The 22,987-nt window shown below is 46.9% G+C and overlaps 1 protein-coding gene across 1 annotated transcript in view; it reads left to right on the top strand.

Moving 5' to 3' along the window:
- The first annotated feature begins 3,107 nt into the window (after positions 1-3,107).
- LOC134854022 (ras GTPase-activating protein-binding protein 2-like) overlaps positions 3,108-22,987 on the top strand; it is a 64,160-nt gene continuing 44,280 nt past the window's right edge. The window contains exon 1 of the mRNA XM_063870085.1: positions 3,108-3,117. The gene's annotated coding sequence lies outside the window, so the exon portion shown is untranslated. The remainder of the gene's footprint in view (positions 3,118-22,987) is intronic.

The following is a 22,987-nucleotide window of genomic DNA, read 5'->3' as shown; positions in this document are numbered from 1 at the left end:
AGCTAGGTGACTTGATGGCAAAACTGAATCAGATCGACAAAAAGCTGAAGCACAGCGAAGAGGACAGAGAAGTGATAAGAAAAGAATTAAGATACATAAAACACGAGTATCTGGATAGTTATTTTAACCTGGCTAAGGCAACAGACGAGAGACTCAAGGAGATGACAGATAAGGTAGAAGCCACCAATAAAGAACAAGAAGGGAACATCAAAAAAGATTTGCAACAGTTGAAAAACCGATATGATGATGTCAACAGCCAAATAGGTAGCCTGGAAAAGAGGCTGGACACAATGAGCAAGAATCAGGCCGAAAGTTCAGGTGCAATACAGACGAAATTGGATGCAATCTTGAGAAATTCTACCTCACAAGAAAGACCGGCAGCGGATCGCACGCAAGGCACCAGAGTTGACTTTGTGGAACCACAAAGGGGCAAACGGCAATCGACACCGTTGCCCTTAACCCGGGATACGGTGAGCATAGCACCAACGGCTGATAAAACAATCATGAAAAGTGGGAATTCAAACACAACGAGTGGTCCAGGGGACTCAACAGCTAGCAGCAACGCAGGTCCGGATGCCATGACGTGGGCAAGCACTTGGGAGATGATGAACAGGACTCTAGAGTCCTTCGCCACGAGGAACACTAACTCGAGCGATAGGAGAGACGGAAAATCAAGGAAAACTTTCAAGAAGCCAAAAGAATTCAAAGACGACTCAGATGGATGCATTGACACGTGGGTGGAAGTGATGAGATTACATCTAGAACAAGATAACTTAAATGATGAAAGGCAAGCATGCACAGCCATACTCAGTAACCTGGAAGGCACGGCATTGAAATGCGTGGTTGCAAAGAAAGAAGAAGAACGCGATACCGCGGACAAGATCTTCGAGATATTGCTGAATCGATTCGGGTCAGGCATGAAGGGTCACCAAGCGATGATGCGATTTGAAAAGAGAAGGCAGAGGGACGACGAGTCAATAGATCGGTTCCTAGATGATCTCGAGAGCTTGAGAAGAAGGAGTGACCCAGAGGAGTCGACAAACAGAAGGAACTTTAGCATTGCCTCGAAGTTCATTGATGGGGTAAAAAGTGACGACTTAAGGACAATGTTAGCAACATACTACACATTGTCGAAAGACAGCGCACCAACCCCAGAAGAAATGAGACAGAAATCAAGGGAATACATGCTGATGAAACCCAAGAAATACTCATATACAGAAAACAGGAACACGCAAGGGGGAAGTCAACCCCAGAGGTCGTCATGGTACAAGCCTAGAGATGACATGGACAAGCGCAGATCATGCGCGAACTGCGGGTCGGCGGATCACCACAGGGCTGACTGCACAACATACAAACAAGGCATGAAGAGTCTAGGATATGCACCAGATGAGGAGGACATGAGCCAGATGGAGGAACACGAGTACTATAGTGGCTTAATCATCAAGATAGGCGCAAGATGCTTCTTCTGTAACCAGGAGGGGCACTTCAGAATGGATTGTCCCTTGTTCTGGGAAGCGGTCAAGGACCAGAGTCACCCCAAACATAAGTTGGCATTAGCGGCAGTGCAGAATCAGCGGAATAGACAAAACGAATTTGAATCTAGGAACTTAGGAGCACCAAGCACGGAATTGCCGACGAAAACAGTGAAAGCTGTAACACATGTTAATGGTGCGATAGAGTCCGCGGCTGGGAACTCGCTAGAGATAAACTATGAGAAAGCGGCGACGGAAGCAATTGCCAAAGTAAAACAGGATCTGGCTGCGAAAGAAATAGAGCAACGACTAAAGCTGGAGATCGAAAGACAGAATTTCAACGAAGCATTAACCGGATCGAACCAAACACCAGAGGCTGTACCGGGCTCAACAAAGACGGGGAATTGTAACACTGTAAAAATGGTGACGGGAAAGCCATTCGGCATATCGAAAATTGGGGCTAGAATAATGTCGATAATCACAGTGGGCGGCCACGAGGTAACCAGAAACTTGAGCGAACCGAGCGACCAGACGATAATGCACATTGACGTGTACGCAGATTACTTGAGCTGTATAAGCCCACAAACGACTTCTAGAGCCTTGAGAGCACTACTCATGAGAGGGGGCAGCAAGTCGGTACGTGTTGATAGCAGATATACTGAAGCTTATGGTCCACACGAGGTGATGCTAAATATAGATGGGATTAACATCTATACCAAGACGATGATAACATGTGACGAAGACCTAATTGGACAAATCTACGTAGGGAAAAAAGAATTGAAAGTGAGATCGATTGGACACTGCGCCATGCTTGAAGAAGATGCAATGCACATCGGGACGGAGGCAGATGTGACAGGGCACGTGCTGGATATAAGTGGCAAAAAGACTCAGTTGCGTAGGTTGCTTGACACGGGAGCAGTCTTGAGCGTCATACCAATCGAAACTTGGGAGAGGATGGGTTTTGACAAAGGTGACTTGATAGACTCGAGAATACGGCTGTCGGCTGCAAACAAAGGGGCCCTTCGGGTGCTGGGCAGGACGCCGATAATAGCCCTCAATTTGGGGGAACGTAACCTGTGGATGAGCTTTATCGTGGTAGAAAACCTAGATGAATCTGACCAATTCATTTTGGGCAGAGACTTCATCAGGAATTTCGACGTAACGATTGATCTAAATAACGCAATGTTCAGGATACGGAACCCGGATAGGAGGTACGCAATCAAACCGGTAAATTTAATAATGGCAAATGAAAACAAAGCACCGGTATTCTTGAGTAGGAGGGTGAGGCTAAAAGCTAATGAAGCGGCAATCGTAAGTTTGAGGATGAAAAAATACAATGAACTAAGTGACAACAAGCAAGTGTGCATAGTTCCGAATCCTAATAGTCAAAGTGCTGCTGTTTTAGGAAGATCATTTTCGATAACGAAGAGCGGCCTCTGCGTCAGTGTCTTGTTGAATACCCTTGATATACCGATCACGATACAGAGAGGGAGGAAACTGGGATATGCTTTACCGGTTAAAACTCGATATGAAACAATTGAGAACTCAAAACAAAATGAAGTTGTTGATTGTCCCAATCACAGGGACAAAATTTGTATCTTGAGACGATTGCAGAAAATAAAAGATTCTTCAGGTCTTATTAAATCACTTAAGTCAGAAACGGATGATGGTCTTTCGAGCTGTTCGAACTTTCCAGAGCGACCCACACTAGATGAAATGCAAAATGAAAAACCGGTCCTGCCGGAGATTGAACATTTGAAGGGCAAACTGAAAGATGAACAGCTCGAAGCCATCAAGGACGTACTAGAGCAAAACGAGGAAGTTTTTTCGAGGCATAAGGCGGATATCGGGTGTTGTAATTTCGTTGAACATGAAATAGAACTTGAGGAAAACGCGGTACCACACAGGGAGGGGGCGAGGCGCATGACCCCACACAAATCGGACGCGTGTAGAAAAGAGATCGAGACGTTACTAGAGTATGACATGATAGAACCATCCAAGTCACCGTGGGCGTGTGGAGTAGTGATGGCCAAAAAGAAAGGCGACCAGTTGAGGTTTTGTTGTGACTTTCGATACCTGAACTCCGTCACGGTGAAGGATGCCTATCCCATACCTAGGATTGATGAGAGCCTCTCGAAGTTAGGTGATGCAAAATTTTTTACGACTCTTGATTTAGGCTCGGCCTTTTGGCAAGTACCACTAAGGAAGCAGGACAGGGACAAGACAGGGTTTGCCTGCGAGTTGGGTCTGTTTCAATGGAAACGGATGCCGTTTGGACTTTGCAATGCCACAGCCACGTTTCAGCGGTTGATGGCACACGCGCTGATAGGCGTAACGAAGAAGTATGGCAACCTGGTAATGTGCTACGTGGATGACGTGGTAATAGCGACGCCAACACTGGAAGACCACATTGAGAGACTAGACGAAGTGTTTGCATGCATGAAGAGGTCGGGGCTAAAGTGTAAACCATCAAAGTGCGAGATACTCAAGGACTCAATAAAATACTTGGGCAGGATGGTAGACAAGCACGGCATCAGACCTGATACGGACGCCGTGGAAGCAGTCCTGACCTGGAAATCACCGAAGACAGAGCACCAGTTGATGAGCTTCCTGGGTTTCGCTAACTATTATAGAGAGTTCATCAAAGGCTATGCAGACAAGGTATACCCGATGCAACAATTAATGAGACACAAGGGCAAGAAATTCACGTGGAACAACGCAGCAGAAGAGTCATTCCAGAGGATAAAGAAAGAGCTATGTGAGGCACCAGTACTGGGTATGCCGACTGAGAAAGGGATGTACGTGCTGGACACGGATGCGTCGGTAGTCGCGATTTCTGGGATTCTCCACCAAGAACAAGAATGGAATGGGAAGACAGTCTTGAGACCAATAGCGTACGGGAGCAAAGTCCTGAGTGACACGGAAATGAAGTACGGAGCACCGAAAGCTGAGATGTTCGCGGTGGTTACCTTTGTCGAGAAATACAGGGCATACCTGGGCAGTGAGCCATTCAAGTTGCGAGTCGACAACAGAGCACTGAGCTGGCTGAAAACGTACTCAATGGACCAAAGTTACATTGGGAGGTGGATAGTTCGCCTGGACGGATACAACATGATAATTGAGCATAGAACGCGAGATAAACATCAGAATGCCGACAGCTTGAGTAAGAAGACGGAGTTCTATGAGAGACAAGAGCAAAGAGAAGCAGACAGACCTGAAATCAAAGATGGCTTCTCATTCATGGACACGGAAACGTACGACAGTCTTCCACTCACGAGATGGCTGGACAAGTCAGGCAAACCGATAGAAGATCATCCTGAATTGCCTAAAGAGCCTCCAGAGAAGACCATCTTGAGGAAGAGCAAGAGGATTCCGATTGAGATTATACTCAAGTCGAAGATCGTGAAGGAGACGCTCAAGGCAAAAGGCTATGATCTTAACCAGGTGGAAGCAGGAACTGCACAGATAGATGATGACTTAATGAGGTTTCTCGAGAAACTATCAGATGATAAGCCCGTGATCCAGGAGAAAGGTCAAGAGAAACCGGAATTCACTATACTTCGGAGAAAAGAGACAGTGAACGATACTGACTCATCAAGAGGAAGCGTCACTGACAGCAAAGATGTCGTGCGGTCACTAGTTGACAAAATCCCCGAAGACATTCTGGAGCAGACCAAGGTTAGGAAAAAGAAAGTGACGTTCAAGGAAGATACTGAACACCTGGGACTAGGTCAAGAGTCCGGGGAGTGTTCCAGGTTCACGGAAGAAGGAACCGGAGAAGGAAAATTGTCCGGGGAGCGTGAAGGATGGGATGAAGACTCGGATGAGAGCAGCGAAAACCAAGACAGTCTGTGCATGATACTGGCGGAAGAGAAGACAAGGCACCACGACAGGGAGTTACAGACGGATCCATCTTCAGGAACATACAACATGGACATACAGGAGATGCGAGGTGGTGAGGAACTTGAGAAAATTGCGGTCGCAAGGAAACCATTCAGGGAACTATCATGCAACTCAAACATCAGAACGAATCTGGTGCCAGAAGATGATATGAAAATCGTGAAAAGGATGATATGCGTGAAACTGAGTGATGACATCCACAACCCTGGTGAGATGAATGGACAGATCATGGCGCTAAAGGAGCATGTCAAGGCAAGATATAGGCTGTCAGATCTAATAAGAGTTCAGAAGAATGACAAAATGACAAGTAACCTCTCCAAATGTATCCAGTCGGTGGTCAAGGAGAAGGGGGAACTTGAGGAAGACAGCTACAAGATCTTGAGCCAGTTCTACAAAGAAAAGAAAGACTTACTTTATCACACAGCTGATGGAGTGGTAGCGTGCAAGAGGAGAGATGAGGAAAAGATATTACACAAACACAACCTCATCATACTACCACAATTGTACCAGACAGAGGTGCTTTTCAGATCACACGACCAGATGGGTCACCAGAGGATAGACAAAGTACAACAAAGGATACTTCACAGATTTGATTGGCCAGGAATGAGAAAAGCTTGCGAGAGATGGGTGAATGCCTGCCTGGCATGTCTCCAGGTAAAAGACCCAAGGAAGATGAAGTTTCCCCTCAAGTCCGTTGAGAGCTCGGAGTTCAATGAAGTGGTGCAGATAGACCATCAAAAAATCTGCATGACAGAGTCGGGATACAACCAGATACTGGTTATAATAGATCACTTCACAAAGTTGGCGGAAGCGGTTCCGTGCCAGACAGCCTCGGCCGAAGAGACATGTGATCATCTGATAACGCATTGGATATCGCGGTATGGTTCTCCAATGAATTTCCAGTCGGACAACGGCAAAGCTTTTTTGTGGGGGACTTGACAAAAGAATTGATGAAGAGATCGCACATTGCTCAAGCACACTCGACGACCTATCATCCGCAGACCAATGGGTTGGTAGAGAGACAAAACAGGACACTGGTCAACATGTTAAGGGTGTACTGCTCAAGATACATGACGGACTGGGACAAATACCTGCCACAGGTAGTAGGAGCCTACAACAGTACACAGCACTCAACTACGGGCATCAGTCCTTTCATGATGTTGACGGGCAGGGAGAGAGCAATGCCTCTGACATTCTTTTACCCGGAATACGAGGGGAAAAGGACGTCGCCTCAGGCATACGTGAAAGAAGCGATCAAAAGACAACAGGAGTTGAACGAGCTATGCAGGAGGAACACGGCGCAAGCGCAAATGAGGCAACGCAGGAAATACGACGAAAAAATATTAAGAGCAAAGCCATATGAAGTGGGCCAATACGTGTGGGTCTTCCAAAATGTAATACCGCCCAAGGGAACAAAGAAACTACTCAAGAAGTGGAGGGGACCATTCATGATAACGGAGGTTCATCAACAAGGACGGTTCTATCGCTTGAGTACTGGGCGAGCGGCACATTATGAAAATCTGAAGCCTCACGTCCCGTCCCCAGAGGATTGGTGCATACCGAAGGACATGGAGGGTCTTGAGTACCTGGTGGTAGAGCCAGCGTGTGAAGTGAATGAGAAAGGCACTAGAGAGAAAAATGATGGTAAGGAGAACTTGAGTTTGGACGACAATGAAAAGATAGGAGTGGGGTCTGATGCAGGATCATTTGTAGAAGAAGACTGGAACGACCCGGAGCAAGACGAGGTGCCGAAGTGGATGGAGCCGGATCGACCAACACCACCGGAAACCAGGACTGGCAATCGTAAACGCACCGGCATGAGGTACAACAGGTACGGGGATGACTTCTTGATCGATAAGATACAGCCAGACAATTTGGGCGAGGAATTACTGAAGGCAGGCGAACTGGAAGCCGGAGAGGAATGGCAGGTCATTGACGATGGTGGTCATTATCCGCAGGATGATTACTCGACGCCAGAAGTAGAAACGGATCTCGAACAGAGTGAGATAGAGAGGAGGGAGAACACGAACTTGAGGATTCTAGAGTGGATGCGTGATGTCAAAGACGAGAGCCGCTAAGGACAAAGCATTCAGCAAGTCGATGTATCAGCAGCAAATTACATGAAGACAGAGGACCCTCTTTTCGGATGGACGGCAACAGACAGGCCACTGGACATTCCTCAGGACAATTCAGACCCGACAACATCGACGGGGACGTCGATAAATATTTTTGTCCGGGGTGTGGGGGTAGGACTTACCCACACCGAAAATTTGATGATAAAGAAGCTCAACGAAGTGAGAGAAACGAGCGAATTGGAACTGGAGGAAGAAGAGCCAGAGCCTACTATAGGTCGGAATTTCAAAACGAAATTCGAAATACCCAATGAATACTCGGAGAAGATCATGATAACGGATAGCGACTTCATCCTGTCAAACAGGACCAGCGCGATCTGCATCACGGCGGACATGAGTTTCAAATCAAGATTGGAAGCTGACTTCAAAAGAGAGTACCAGAATGTAGAGTTTCTGTTCAGACAGAGACCAGGACTGGGAGGGATGGCAGCGCTTCCACCGTCAGTGGCACAAGTCCCGGGCAAATATCTGTGCTTCCTAGTAACGAGGGTCAATGACAGGAACACAATTGATCCCGAACACGTGATATTGGCACTAACAAGATTACGAGACTTCATGATTGAAAGAGGGATAACAGAGGTCTCAATGCCGGTGTATGACCCAAACAGGGGCAAACTGAGCCCAAGGGAATTGTACGCTATCCTACAAGTGGTCTTTGCAGAAACTGAGATAATGGTGTATCTTCATAAGAAGTACTACTTGAGCATCGCCTGAGTCGGGTACATGGGGGTATCGAGTCGGGTGTGAGGGAGGAGTCTTGAGTTAGGTACTGGGGTGCGGCGCAGGTAAAGGGATCTTAAGATATGATTGGCATGACAATCAAATTTTAAAACGAGTTAACGGTGCTAAAACATAAAATGAATCTGCATGCTTTTAAGGAAATTCCAATTGAATTGTTTTAAGTGATATGAGAATGATAAGATTTTAACCATACTGGTAGAAGGGGGGCCTCTAGGTTAGGAACATGACATGTGAAGTTTTAATATGCTTTCTGTTTTTAGATCAAGTTTGAAAAACAAAGTTGAAAATCCAACTATACTCGAAGCGAGAAACAGAAAGGGAAATCTTGATTGAACTCGCGATAATCCGCACCTACAGCAAGTATTTGCAAGGGAACGTTTCTAGAGAATTCTTGAGTTGGGTAATACTTAAGTCGGTTGGGTAATTCTTGAGCTGGTTAACACATACCTATATACATCCCGAAGTCACGAAGAATGGCAGACCGATTCTGGAAATCCATGCCCGCGGCCCTGAGGAAGCCCACTCTTGATGAGCTGTACAGACGCCTGAGGGACTTGGACTACACCCAAATAGACGAGAGAATGGCGGTGATGCTGAATGCCATCCTCCAGTTGGAGGACCAGGGTGAGTGCAGGGAGTCTGCAACGGAGGCTGTCTTGATGATCGGATACACCACCGAGGGTATATCAAACCAAGAACAGACCAGATGGTTGTCTTGGAACGTGGATGGAGGAGTAAGGGGCTTTGACTTGGCAAGGAATCCTGGCCTGAGTAACAACACTGAATATGGCGCAGGGGAGTTCCCACTACCGACTAGGCCAACAGCAAGATCTACAAGCCAGGGCTCGAGTAGGGTGCCGTCGATGACGCGAGCGCAACAGACGACCGAGGCATATCCGGATCTGGGTGTTCTAAAGAAAGAGCTCGAGAAGGCGCAGAAGGAAAGGAACAAGGCGAACCTCGATCGGGATCAGGCGAAGCTGGATCGGGAGAAGATTCAGCTGGAGAGAGACCAGGCAGTCAACGAGCGAGATCAGACTCTGAGGTTACTTGAGGTGCTAAAAGTTGAACATCAGCAGGAACTAAGGGTGCGGGAGAGCGCCGCGAATCGTGATCAACTGAAGTCGGACTTGGAGAGAATAGAACAGCGACAACGTGAGCTTGACGCACAGAAGGGAGCCAGGCCGAAGGAGCGAGTGGTGACCAGCTCGGGGCCAGAGTCGCGCATGGAGGTGGATGAAGCTCCCAGGGCAAGAGGACGGTTCAACCTTGACCGTGAGGCCAGAGAACACATGAGTGAAGGGTTGGAAGTCTGGATACCGAATGACGCGATGCCTTCCTTGCGTGGCCTAGAGACACAACCTGTACGTCCACTAATGGATGTGGTGCTGCCGGGATATACCCCAACCTCGACCTCGAGCGACAGTCAGGTGAGTGGCGGCTCATCACGCCTGAAAGAGCTAGGCGAGAAATTACAGCAGAAAAACCGGGAAAGATCGGCAAGACCGGAGCTTCCCCCAACTTGGAGGGAACAGCCGGTCAGGAGCGTCGTGATCTCGAGTTATAAGAAAAATACAGAGGGAAGGTACCACAGGCACAATCGACTGGATTGGAGTGCGGAACAGGGAGCCAGGAGGGACTGCTTCCATGATGCAGCCTGGGTGGAGTATCTCGCGCCACCTCGTGTGCCAGAGGGTGCAGTTCACCTAATCATAGGGGACAGCCTGGTGCCGGTGTTGACCCGGATCCAGTCGCATGGGCAGACAGGAATCTTGAGTTTTGCTGGAGCTGCCACGCCACAGATGTTGGCAACCCTGGACATGCTAGGGATGACTAAAGTATGCACGGTGACCCTGATGATCGGGACAAACGATGTGTCAAGGGGAGAAGCGAGGAAAATAACGAGGCTGTACGACAAGATGAGCTGCCTTCTTGAGGAGCTGAGGATCCAGATGGACCCCATCCTGCTGACAGTATGTACGGTCCCCTACAACATGATGTTTGATCAGCACGCCTTGGAGATGAACGAGAAGGTGCGGAACCTAAACAAGGTGATCCGAGACATACACCGGAAGAGTGTGCTTCCTGTCAGACTGTTGGACGTAGCAGAGCGCATGGAGAAAGAGGGATTCCCTGAAGACACCTCCAATGATGGAATCCATTTCGATAGGCCAAGGGGAGCGGAGTGGCTGAACGACGTCTTCCAGGAACACATAAACACGCTAGAGTCGGATCTGCTAGAGACAGCCCAATTTACCTTAGGACCACCTCCGAACCCACCATTCCTTGCCTCAAGGGCCTTGTCTGGTCGCTTGGGAACGAGAGTTGACGCTAGAGACGGTTCGAGGAGCATCCAGACCCGATTGCAGAGTGCCACGCCAATGGAATCTGAGGAGGTGATGTCATCAACACCTCCAGGCTCGGCGATGTCCTCAGTGGTAGTGGCAGAGAGCAAGCGGGAAAAGAGGTCTATGGAGACCGCTCGCTTGAGATATCCTGAGAAGGTGAAAGAACTGGACCTAGAGAGTTTGGAATGCAGGCGAGAATTGGCGGAAACCCTGGGGATTGAACGAGTGTCGCACGAGGATTTGAATAGACATCATTGCGTGGACTGGTTGAAGCTCATGAGGCGCACTTCTCGAGAACGAAATTGATGGAGACCACAGACCTGACTGGAATTCCCACAAAAGCGATCATGGGACCCATTAACTACCGACCTCTCAAGCTGCTGGGGAGTCCTGGACTTATAACAGAACCTCCCAAGCACCGAACGAGCATCAACAGGATCAGGTTGGCGACCCCGGCACAGTTGAAAGTGGTGGACAAGCTACTCAATCCAGGATCGATGGAATTGCCGGATGCCGCTTACGAAGGCTCGAAATTGGCGGAAGATCCCAGGTACGGGAAGCCCTGTGGCAGCACCCAGCTGGCCAAAACCCTGGCAGTTTATGATAGAGCAGATCCAGCTGCTGCGAGAGTAGTCATTGTGGCGGGATCAGACTTCGAAGGAACGTCTCCCAAGTTGTTCTGGCCGGAGATTCTGATATACTCTTTGCCAGGAGCTGAATTAAATCAGATGTTAACTCTGGTGGTGGCAATAAAGTCGGAGATGCCCTGTGAACCTGAGCTGCTATTGTTTGCAGGAATGAATGATCACCTGCACGCGATGGGACTTCTTGAGCAACTAAAGGGCGATGAAATTCCGACATCGAGGAAGATATGGGAAGCCATTCAGGCGTTGTTTGTGGCGATGAATGAAGTGCAAGAGAGTGTTGTCTCGAGATTTGGGTCCAAGACGAAGGTGGTGTTTACCACATCCCCTGGATACGCGAATATGCCACCCGCCCTTCAATTCGTGTACGCGGTCTTGATCCTGATAGCAGAAGGGAATGAATGGCGGATTCTAATGGCAGCCCCCAATCGGGAGTTGGAGCCATCGAACCTTAGGCTTCGCAAGTCAGAATTGGCGGCGGCATGGGCGGACATATCTCATGCACTGAGGGGCTTTTATGGAATAGCCGACATCCTGATCGTATTAGACGAGGTGCTCTTGCTAGAGATATCGAACTTTGCCAGGCAACTCAAGTTCAGCCCAGTCATCGGGGACGATCACCCGGCGATAAGCCAATTGACGGCCAGCTTGTGGTTTCGGAGTATGGATGTGAAGATCACAAACTCCACCAGCAAGTCTAGAGGTCCCAGTAACGAGAGAAGAAATGTGGCCGAGACGGAAAAGCAATTAGAATCGATGAAATATCGTTTGACTCAAGAGAATGGCTGGTGGCCATTTTTGACACCAAGGCTGGAGAACGCCACGAACAAGACGAGGGAGGAAGCACCACCCCTCGTGAAACAAGTCTGGAGTTTTCTGGAGAAACAACTGGAGCTGGCCGAAACAAGAGACATGACGGTGGCTAGATTTGTCTCGGCCGCCAATGAAGTGACGATTGGAGGGTTCTGGAGAGAGCACGCCAAGGGTGAATTGAGGACTAGGAGGGATTATGAGATTCTCAAGTTCTTGAGTCCTTGCTGGGAGAAGGAATTCATGGCAGGAATGTTCGGCACCACGGCGACTATCTTTGGAGCCTTCGTGCAGGAGATACTGGGCATGCCCATCAGCCTGCTCTTGGCTTTGTATTTGGTTTACCCCAGATACTTGTTCAACATGGGCCCAGCATACATGTTTAGTCGAGGAGTGGAGACACTTCGAGTTGATGGGTACCTGGCACTATTACTCTTGACCCATGGGGAATTGGTGTCGTTTCATCGATTAATGGAATATGGAGAGCCTCTGTCCATGGGGAGAGTCCACTCGAGCATTGAAACCAGCTCCTACAAGTGTGCCGCGGGGTTGAAGACGTTGTTGGTGCAATACCTCATGATGCAGAATCGGCACATGACGGGTGAAGATGAGAATCCAACCTCGAGAGAAGAATGGAAGAAGACGAATAGAGGGATGCCTCTGCTGACGGACCTATGCCTGGCAATGAGGTCGGACCCAATGGGGATAATCCGGGGCCTAGAGGAGGTGGTGACCTGCATTTATGGTCCAGCAGTGACGTACGCGTTCCCAGACCCCCTGGTGACAACGTATCGTCACTCTGTAACGCACTTGAGTCTTATCAGTATACTGGATGGGACGGCGTTAAATTGGTGTCAGCAGGAGGTGCTCAGAGGGCGAATGAGCAACACGGTACTCTTTGGAAAGGTGAAAGATGCCGAGCTAATAGTGTACAACTTCAGGGGGCAAATGCAATGTAGAATGGGAGGCAAGCGAGAGGGTCCCATCGAAATGTATCCCAAATTCTGGAACTTGAACCCATTGACAGCAGACGGACGAGAAATCTTGAGAATTCCTGCCTGGAAGGAGTGCTTCGCACTGGTGAAGAGGGAGCTGGAGACCATAATGGAGAAAGAAATCCTCCCAGCCACCATGCCTGAGTTCCCAATAGTCAGGAGGATGACCTTAGGAATGAACAGTCCCTTGGTAGTTCCCTCCACAATGGCGAGGATGACGACGGAGGAAATGCAGAAGGATTTCACTGATGGCTGGGAGCCCCTGTTCATCGGCTACACGGCGGCGGTCTACTTCCATACTAGCGAGGCGAAGGTAAATTCGTGGACGACGCGAGCGAAAAAGATGAGAGGTTCGCAGCCCCCCGGATATGAGGTGCGAAAGGTCTTGAGAGCTCTTGAGCAGGAGGGACTTGAGAACATGCTACCCATATGGGATGATGGCAGGATGATCGTGATGGAGGGGCACGTCGCATTGGTGGACGACATGAAATTTGCAACGAGAAAATACAGGGCACCCTATGGCTTAGAACAGGTGGAAGTGAGACAGGAGGGAAAAGAACTAGATGCAGCAGGTCAACTGCACGTAGCCCTGACGGAGTACAAGAAATTGGACCCTACGACACCATCACCACTGTCAGTGGACACGCCTGGAGACAAGAGGAGTGGACCCGTCGAGGACCGATTTAAGAAAATTCTCGAGAGAAGGAGACATGAATCAGAAGAAGAGAGTATGGATGAAACTCTCAGTGAAGCCGGTGAAGACATGGAAGTGGGGAATACGCTTGAACCAGGGCCATCAGGGGAGGAGCTCACCACTCAAGAGCTGTTGAAAGACTTGAGCGAGGAGAATTGGGCAGATACTGCCACCCCACCTCTGAATCCGTCCCCCCGGAAGAATCTGGAATTGCCATTGGCAAATGAGACCTTCAATATGGGGATGATACTCTTGAGCTCGGAGGAAAGGGAAAGGAACACTTTCGAAGGGAACAGGGACATATTCCTGGGGTCTCTGAAGAACGATGCTTGGCAGGAGTTCTTGGAAGAATTCAATCAAGAAGTGGGCAGCGAGACGACGCTGGACAAGTTCAAGGAGGAACTGTGGGACACAGTCGTAAGATTTGGAGAACCGCTTCTGATAGGAACGGGCCTGGATGAGAAGGCGAGAAAAGAGCTGCTGAGCAAGCTGGTAGAGCTGAGGAATTCACGATCGAAGACTAGAGAAGAAAAATGTGAGGACAGCTCTACTCTGAAACAAAAAACTGTAGATAAAAGAGTTGATGATATAAAAAGGGATAAGGTTGGGACTAGTAATATAATTAAAAGTACTAATATCCTTAAGGCTCGAGCAGGGGGGAGGCAAGAGTTGGAGGGATTGGAGGTAGACAGAGAGGTCGAATCAGTGATGATAGCCACAACACCCTCAAGCAGAGATGTGAAGACTCGCAAGAGGAAGAGGGAAGTGGAGGGATTGGGTAGTCCTTCAGTGGATGCTGTTTCGGAAGGAAACTTGAGAGAGACGGCGCCCATGGTTTTGGCTCGATGCAAGACGGCGGCATACAAGAGCAGCTCGGAGCTCAGAAGACCACTTGAAGTAGAGAGGGAAATAGAGGTTTCCACCAGTTCGACATCGGAGGAAGACTTCAAGCCTCAGAAGATAAACGTGAAGAGAGGTTCAACGAACGGACAGACATGGGAAGTAGATGTCGGCAAAGAATGGATCTCGAAGGCACACCAGGCCACGGGCAAGCGAGTGACAAGTGACCCATTGGAGAGGAACAAGACGAGGAACACCTCCCGGACGTGGTGGGTGGCCCTCGAGACATTGAAGGAAATGGAGGACTGCTTGAAGAAATTGGACAGTGGAGTAGCTCGCAAGCGACGCAATTGGGCCACCCAGCAAAAGGCCGAGGTTAATAAAATAGAAGTGGCGAATCAGCTGAAGAGGTCCTGGCAGAACTTGTTGAAGGATCATTTTGAAGAGGCAATGAGGACATCCTCATCAGCACCACCATTAATGGCGAATCCCTTCGTTAGAACTGCAGGACAATTAATGTTCACCTGGAGTCTGGTGGGAATAGAGTTGGAAACACTGACTTCGTATGACAGGCTGAAGTTGGGAAGCAAGAAGCTAGATGTGTATCAGGCACTGATGCAACACGTAGCCAGGGACAATTCAGGCTTGAGCCTGGCTAGAAGAAAGGATGCCACGTGTTTCTTGAGATGGATAATGTCGATGATGTCCGATAGCACCATCCTGGCATGCCAACATAGAGCAAGCGGAAGTGAAACCATGGAAAAAAGAGTCTCAACGATCATCTTGAACGTGTATCAGAGTACAGGAATAGAAAAGGAAGATGGTTCCAGACAATCCCTAGAGAACCACAGAAAGCTAGACGAGGTGCGGAGGTTTTATAATAAGAAGTTCGAAGAAGAACATGATGTTCACCGTAACCTGACCTCGTCAGAGCAGTACTCGAGACCCAGCGAGAAGGGGGAATACCAATACGTGTCAGGAGTGATGGGAATAGCCTACAACCCCTTCTTAGACTCGGAAACTGGAGGCGCCCACAGAAACCATGAGGTAGCGGAGCTACTGAAGTTTTGGACAGAAAGAATAATGGAAATACACGCGGTGGAAAAAGAGGGGCCGAGCTTGGGCCTGATTCTTGAGAAAACACCAGAGGTGGTAAGCATACCGCGCTCGAACAAGAGAGTTGAAGTGAACATGGGCGATGGAAATGGCTTGTTAACCACGAACTTGGGAGTGGTATGGAAGCTACTAAGACCCTCCTGGTGTCCACATCCCCACGCGAGTCTGATCGAGGAAACCACCGAGAGATTGAGGTTAGCACCAACGGAAGATGAAGATCTGGCAAAGTTGAGTGTGCTGCATAAGCTAATCTCACCTCAGATGCAAGAGCCAAGCGAAAAGACGAACAATCCCGGGTCAGCGAAGAAATTGGAGCCGGGTAGCTGTCTGGATTCGACGTGTGGAAACGGAGAGCACACCTGCGATGGGCGGTCATGCGTCAGAATACTGTCCTTTCAAAAAGAAGACCTGGTCACTTGGTTCGAAGACATCACAGAAAGAGAGAAAAGTGAAGTGCAAATAGTAGCGGAGTGTTACGCGAGAACCACGGTGAATATAGCGACAGCTCTCGGATTCTTCTCGAGAATGTGTAGTTTGCAGTCATTAGAAAGACTAGAGTCTGAACACCAATTGGTGACGACGTTGAGCGTAGAATCATGGCCTGGGGTGTTGCAAGTGACTCAAAAACACATCCGGAGCTGGAAAGTTGGTCTTGAGGCAGAAATGGGGTTTCCCATGAGCGAAGCTTATGGCCTGCCATTGAACGCAAAATCCCTGATAGGGTCAATGATGGCCAACTTGTGCGGAAGTCACTACCCTTTGCACATGGCGATGGAGGAAGCATCCAGCCAGAGAGTACTGGTGGACAAGGCCTTCTCAGTGCCCAAGTGCGTGAGGTTGGCTAGGGTATCGCATCACTCGCACAAGTTGTTGAGAAAAATCAGAGGGACAGTACCAAAAGAATTGAGAGATGACTTGAGTGAAATCTGGGGAGAAGAACTTTTGAAGTTGGAAAGAGAGAACACAAGCGATCACGAGAGACAAAACGTGATCGGAAAACCTGTGGGAAGTGCTCCAAACCTGGAAGATAACGACACGATGCATGAGAAAATGATGGAGCTTGAGCCTCTCTTGGAAGCCTCGGGGGAGCGTAACCTCAGGAGCATTGAAATCACCCATGGAGAATGCCCATGCCACTGTTTAGCGCAAACGGTGTGGTATCCAGATCACAAGAACCTTTGCCTGGTGTGGGATATGGAAGAAATCCGGTCGATCGGACTACCGGATCACCGACAGAAGGTGACGATCTTGGTAGTGAGTACGATCTTGGCTCTGAGATGGATAGAAGAGAATATAACGAAGTATCGGGAAGCGGGGACGCCAACGGCAGAGTCAATATACGCGATAGACTACAGTAGGAGACTCGAGTTGTTTGAGACTGCGTGCAAGGTATTCGCCATACCAACGGAAGTCAGACATGTCTGGAGCCGTTTGAGGTACTTCCCATGGTTTCGGGCGACGCTGACGTCCTGGTTGTACATGACAACGAAAGATCACATGAGAAAACATCAAAAGGAGTATCGACAGTTCCAGGCCGAGATTGGGCCGGAAGCTTTCAAGAGACCCCTGTTAACCCATGGTAATGCAATCACGACAGGATGGAAGAGAGTGGGTAAAATGTCTAGAGACAATACCAAGGCGAGGGAATGGATACTAGAGGAGGACCTGGCGAAGAACGTGAGCTTGAGCCTGCACAACTCCTTTTGTTTGAACCGGGAATCTAGGGTGAAGGCACTACCCAACCAAGCAAAGAGGTTGCAAGAGCAAAGAGAATGGATGCGATCCTACGAGCAGCTGAAGGCTTGGGAGTAGATTGTGATTAGCTCCGATGATGAAGAGGAACTGTTGAGACAGTTTGCCGTATCTAGTACTTCAGGGTGCAGTACCTCCAAGGCGAAGAGTGCGAGATGAGCAGGTGGCTCGAATGTATCTTGAGTCTTGAGAGGGAAAGGGGGCTTGAGCGTGGATCCGGGTGAAACCTGGGTTCACGAAAAAGAAATTTTAACAAAACAAGATATTGTTATTAATATGCTATATCTATTATTTAAACGAAAATGCTGCATGACAATTTCCTAATTGAATGGGACAAAAGAAATTTTAAATAATTGGCTTGAAAAGCGAGAATTCATAGGTGTAGGTGTGTGCAGATTTTGATTGCTGTTTAGCGGTAGTGTGAAAATTTTACATGGCTGTGAATTTTGGGGTGTAGATAAGCTTAAGTCTGCTGCAAACTTCTGTAAATGACCACTGGCACTGTATCTTGAGTAACACTCGGTTTTCTGGGACTCACTGGCAGAAGACAGCACGCGATGAGGACATCGATCTCGAGTCCGGGGAGTATGTGCCAGTCGGTCATATTTGGAAGTTTGACCTTGAGAGAAGCAAAAAACACTTAATTTTGGAGTGAAATTTAATTTTTCAAAATTTCGAATGGAACCTGTCATGCACGATTTTCTCGCGATAACTGAAAATCAGAAAAGAGAAGTCAGAACGATCGAGTGACAATCGCGGGAAAGTTGCTAGAAAAATCAGTGGGAAATTGCTATTCGCAATTTCAGTAGCAATAAAAATCGAGAGTAGAGCTGTCCCATCTAAAACAGAGACGAGCGCATTCCCACGAACTGGATTGTTGTGATTGGAGTATTATTCTAAACTGGACTAGAGTGAACCTTCGGTGGAAAGGTGGACAGCTAGAGTGTCCCAATGGTTCACGAGAACTTACAGTCTAGAGTAAAAACTTGTTCTTGTTATTAAAACTGACTAACATTAAACTCATTTTAGTTACTTTATTGATTCTTGAGTTGCTCACCGACTTATTTACTTCCTGGTTCTTGAGCGTGCTACAATGTGAGTACTAATTTAAATTTCTAGAGTGTGTTTTATAATTGTTATGTTGAGGTAAGGCGAGTTTTAGGTTGATCCATCTGAAATGGATCAAAGTTCCACTGTCTAATAAAAAGTAACTTAACGGATTGTTCCGACCCGGTTTTTAATGGCGTTCATGTATTTTGGGTATCTAGAGACCTAAGTATGGGGACGTTTCTAATTCTAGAGTGGGGGGATATTTTAGTAGTAGCCTTTAAGCTGTAACGGGTCGTAGTCTCATGTCACAAGCGAACCGAATTGGCTCCGACTGATTTGAGGTACAAAAACACAAGAGATAGTGTCCCTGACTCTTGAGCCAATGGTTATAGGGCCTATTTTTCTTAAGCCTCACGTGTGACTGCAGTAGACGAATGTTACAATTTCCTCATATTGTAAAATAATAAATAGAACTGGTGTTAATTCAAAAGTTTAGAACATCAGAGTAGCTAAAAAATTACTCAATATAAATTCACTAAAATGATATAACATAAGAAATTTTTGCTAAAAAGTAAATTTCAAACGTTTTCGCAAACGTTCTCGTCAGGATTTTTACATTAAACTACTCTAAATGACGATAAAACATCAATTTACAAATGTTATTTACAATAATCTTCATCATGATAAAAAATTACTATACTACTTTTTGTTTGGTTTTATATATATTTTTAATTGTTTTTGGTCACAAACCTCTCAGGGAACGACGGGACCGCGATCCCCCCACCCTTCCTGGTTCGTGAATTTTCGGTCTTAACTAGGTTAAAAAGCTATTCACGGTAATCCGGAAGGCTTCCGCGTTCCGAACTACCCTTCCGCCCCGGCGGTTTAGGCCTACTAAGGGCGTTAATGTGAGCATCCGCTCGGCGCGGAGTGCTCGTTAACGGTTCTGCCGGTCATGATGTTAAAAAAGAATAACACCCAGGAGCGCCGTAAAAACATCTATGTAACATTCGCCCGGAAGATACATATCGACGGAAAATAAAACTAAGTCCTAAGACGACTGGCCAACGTCTAAACAGATCTTTACAGGCTTTTAACCGTCTCTACCAAGCCAGTACTTTCGGTGGTCTTTCTAAAATTGGGTCGACAAAAACGTTCCTGCTTTCGGCTTCTGTCAAAACACTCAAATTAACTAGATTACATGCAGAAATAGTGAGCTCATGGCTGGGTCTCAGTATCCCCAGACCACGAGGTCACTCCTAAAATCAGGGCTACTACTACTTATTGAATTATTATTGTTTTTGTTCAGTAGATAAAAATCATCATCTCCATCGAAGATGGATCAACCCTTTCCCCCAACTCCTAGCTTCTCATCCTAGCAAAATGAATTCAGATGTTAATTAAATTCAACTCAGGACATGACAGGGAAGCTAAAAATTTATTTAAGTTAATAAAAGTTCCAGTCCCGAGACCCCTCCGGATTCCTGAATCCGGGGAAATAAGGCTCTTATTCTCCTTCCGGAAGGCTGGTTTTCCACCCTTTACCGTTGTTCGCAACGGCCTTGCAACTATTGTAGCGACACAATAGTTGCAACTCGGAGCGGTTTCTGCTACTTCCGCAATTCGTCGTTGTTTTTCAAGCACAATTCTCGTTGTTCACGCTATCGTAACTAATTTTGTGGTGTTTTTCGTCCGGTTTTCTGCCAAAATAGCCGTTTCTGACGTTTCTCAGAAATATGACGTCATACTTCGAATTTTTAAAATTTCAAAATACCAGAATATCTTGACCTTCACCGTTTGACTAATCGTCCCAATAACGTCGTTAATTGCTTAAAACCGTCAATTTGAAAGGTTCGCTGTTAAAAAACTCGCATCTGCTGAATCTGCATTTTGGTTCATTCTGGTCGAATGTCACATACTCCCCGGACAGTCCGATCAATGTCCTCATTGAATCTCGCAATGCTCGTAAAATAGGTACAGTATCATCAAACAGAATTTACAAAATGCACGAAATTACTTTTATCCACGTCATTTCGACTCACTGCAGAATATAAATGTCATCATACTACATCACTATAGCCTTCAAATTCTTTCATTAATCTGCACATTGAGGATATTACCTAAGATAAAAACATATTTTCCGACTTCCAATGTCAATGTCCTGATTAAACATTTTTTCTCCTAGACTTAAAAGGTGTTGGTTTGCAGGACAGTCCTGCCAACCAACAAGCTAAAATTATCCTACTATGCTTCTTCCCTTCGGAAATTTTGCTTGTTATTGTCCTGAATATTAAAACTAAGAAACTCCGTGGTTAGAAAGAACAATGATACAATCTCCCTCTTCGAGAGATTACCCAAGCCTTTCATGTCACCACAAAGAGATCAGTTCTCCTAGCTGATTAAAAACAGTCATGCAGGCTGGAATATTTAAGTATACTCTTTCACTCAAGCCTTTCTAAGTAAATAGTAAGTAAGTGTCTCTAAAGCCACTTAATTAAAATTAAAATGCAAATTTAAAAATGCAACAATTTCAAAACTCAACTAAATGTTTCAGTTTTCAATTACAACTTGGTTGCTTAGTTTCTCACTTGAGTTTTTTCGTACACATAAAACAATTCTGAGTTTTAACTTTTTCTTCATCATTCCTTTGTTTTCTTATTTTTTTGTCGTTTAGAAGTTCTAAAACTTCTAAATTCTTCTAATTTCGTCTCTTTTTGCATCTCGTTTTACGGTCATTCGTCAATGTTCCATCTCTTCCTCCTGTGATACTGACTCTGCACTTCCAGTTTCTGTGTCCTGCAACACGTCGTTAGCTATCCTGGCGCTGTTGGAAGCAGTCCTCCAACAATTCTGCTCTTCTACCCTCTGTTTGCAACAAGGTAGGGGATCCACGTTAGATTCTCTGTTCCTCCAGAAGCTGTTGTGGAGACACAACGTCACATTTCTCTCCAAATCTTCCTTCAACATCTCTACCTTCTCCTTTCCACTACGTTCACTTGTCCCTTTTCTTTTCACAGCAGTGGAAATTCTTTTCACAGCGGTGGTCACTGCATTCCGATGAGTCACGAGAGCTCGCCTGAAAGCTCCTGCTCCAATGTCCAGCTGATATTCACTGTACACTTTGCCGTGCTTCGACATATGCTTCTTAGCATATTCGTACAACCATGCAGTAATGTTAGCTCTGATCCATGGCATCAATCGTTTTCTTGCCCATATCTGCTTCACTTCCATCGGAATGTTTAGAATCTTGCACATTGTCTCAAAAAGATCTAAATCTTTCAGACAATCCAAATTCCGCAACTGTTCTCTCGTCGGTGCCTCTATTGTTTTATTGTTTTCTTTCACATGAGCTTCCAGCCATCGTATCGCCATCATAACTCCCACTATCACTATTGTTATGGGTTGTGATGAGTCTGGTAAACCCATGGAGAGCAGCTCTCCAGAATCCCAGATCAACACCAGATTACTACGCTTGGGATACCACCAGGTCTGCAGCAAGCAATGGCAGGGAAACTCGTCATTTGTCAACATGATGCTCCTCCAATTAGGTTTTCCCGAAGCTTCCAGTAATGGTTCCACTTCTATCATCACTCGGTGGACTTCATCATTCTCGTCTACTGTATTGTAATCTGTAACAGTTGATCCTCTCTGTTTCTGTCTCTCAAAATCACTGAAGTTCCCACTCACGTATCCCATGAACTTCCTTCCCAGTATCGATTCCAACTCTTCCTTTGCTCTCTCTGGAACTGCTGAGAACATGTAACATAGCAACTCGTAAGATTTTTTGGACATTCTCGTTAGTCTCACACACTTTGGCACTGAGAAGGCTTGATCCACGATCGTTCTCGTACTCTTTACATCCACAGCAACGAAATGCACCGGGTATCTGCTCTTGCACATTGGAGCCAATGTCGAGCCCACCAAATATCGTGCTCCTGATGGTCTACAAAAAGTCTCACTGTGTCTGATGTTCATTTCCGCCTCGATCGCTTCCCTCCCTTTTCCTATGTGTTTCTGCTCGGTTTGCAGAACTCCTGGGAATACTTCTACACTGATGGCTGTGATTATCTCATTTCTCTGTTCTAGATTCAATAGTGACTCTAAAGAGCTAAACATGCTGTAGAATCCTAGTGCAGTCACTAGATTCACCTCGGTTCCTCCATGACAATCCGCTATCAGTTCCGTTTCCGTTCTTGCTTTCATCACGACGTTTCCAAACAATACCGTCAATTGCTTGTGTTGTTTCTCTAGGGTCTTCACACAGTCCAGACCTCCACAAACGTGACCTTCCAGTCCACAGACTTCCGCCAGATAGCTACCAGGTTTGACCCAGTCTTCCGGTCCCCAGCCGGGCAACTCCACTTTATCTTCACCGTTGCTCCTAGAGGCCGTTATCATCACATTATATATGATGTTAAGGTCACGCAGGTTACAGTCTGCATTCAGCTCCCTCTGCACGTCTTGTGTCGCCCGTAATATCTAGTCAGCGTTGG

This window comes from Symsagittifera roscoffensis, chromosome 9, assembly GCF_963678635.1.
Source record: "Symsagittifera roscoffensis chromosome 9, txSymRosc1.1, whole genome shotgun sequence".
In the NCBI taxonomy this organism is placed as follows: Eukaryota; Metazoa; Xenacoelomorpha; order Acoela; family Convolutidae; genus Symsagittifera; species Symsagittifera roscoffensis.
The sequence above is the reverse complement of the archived record's forward strand: the minus strand, read 5'-3'. Positions and strand labels throughout refer to the sequence as shown.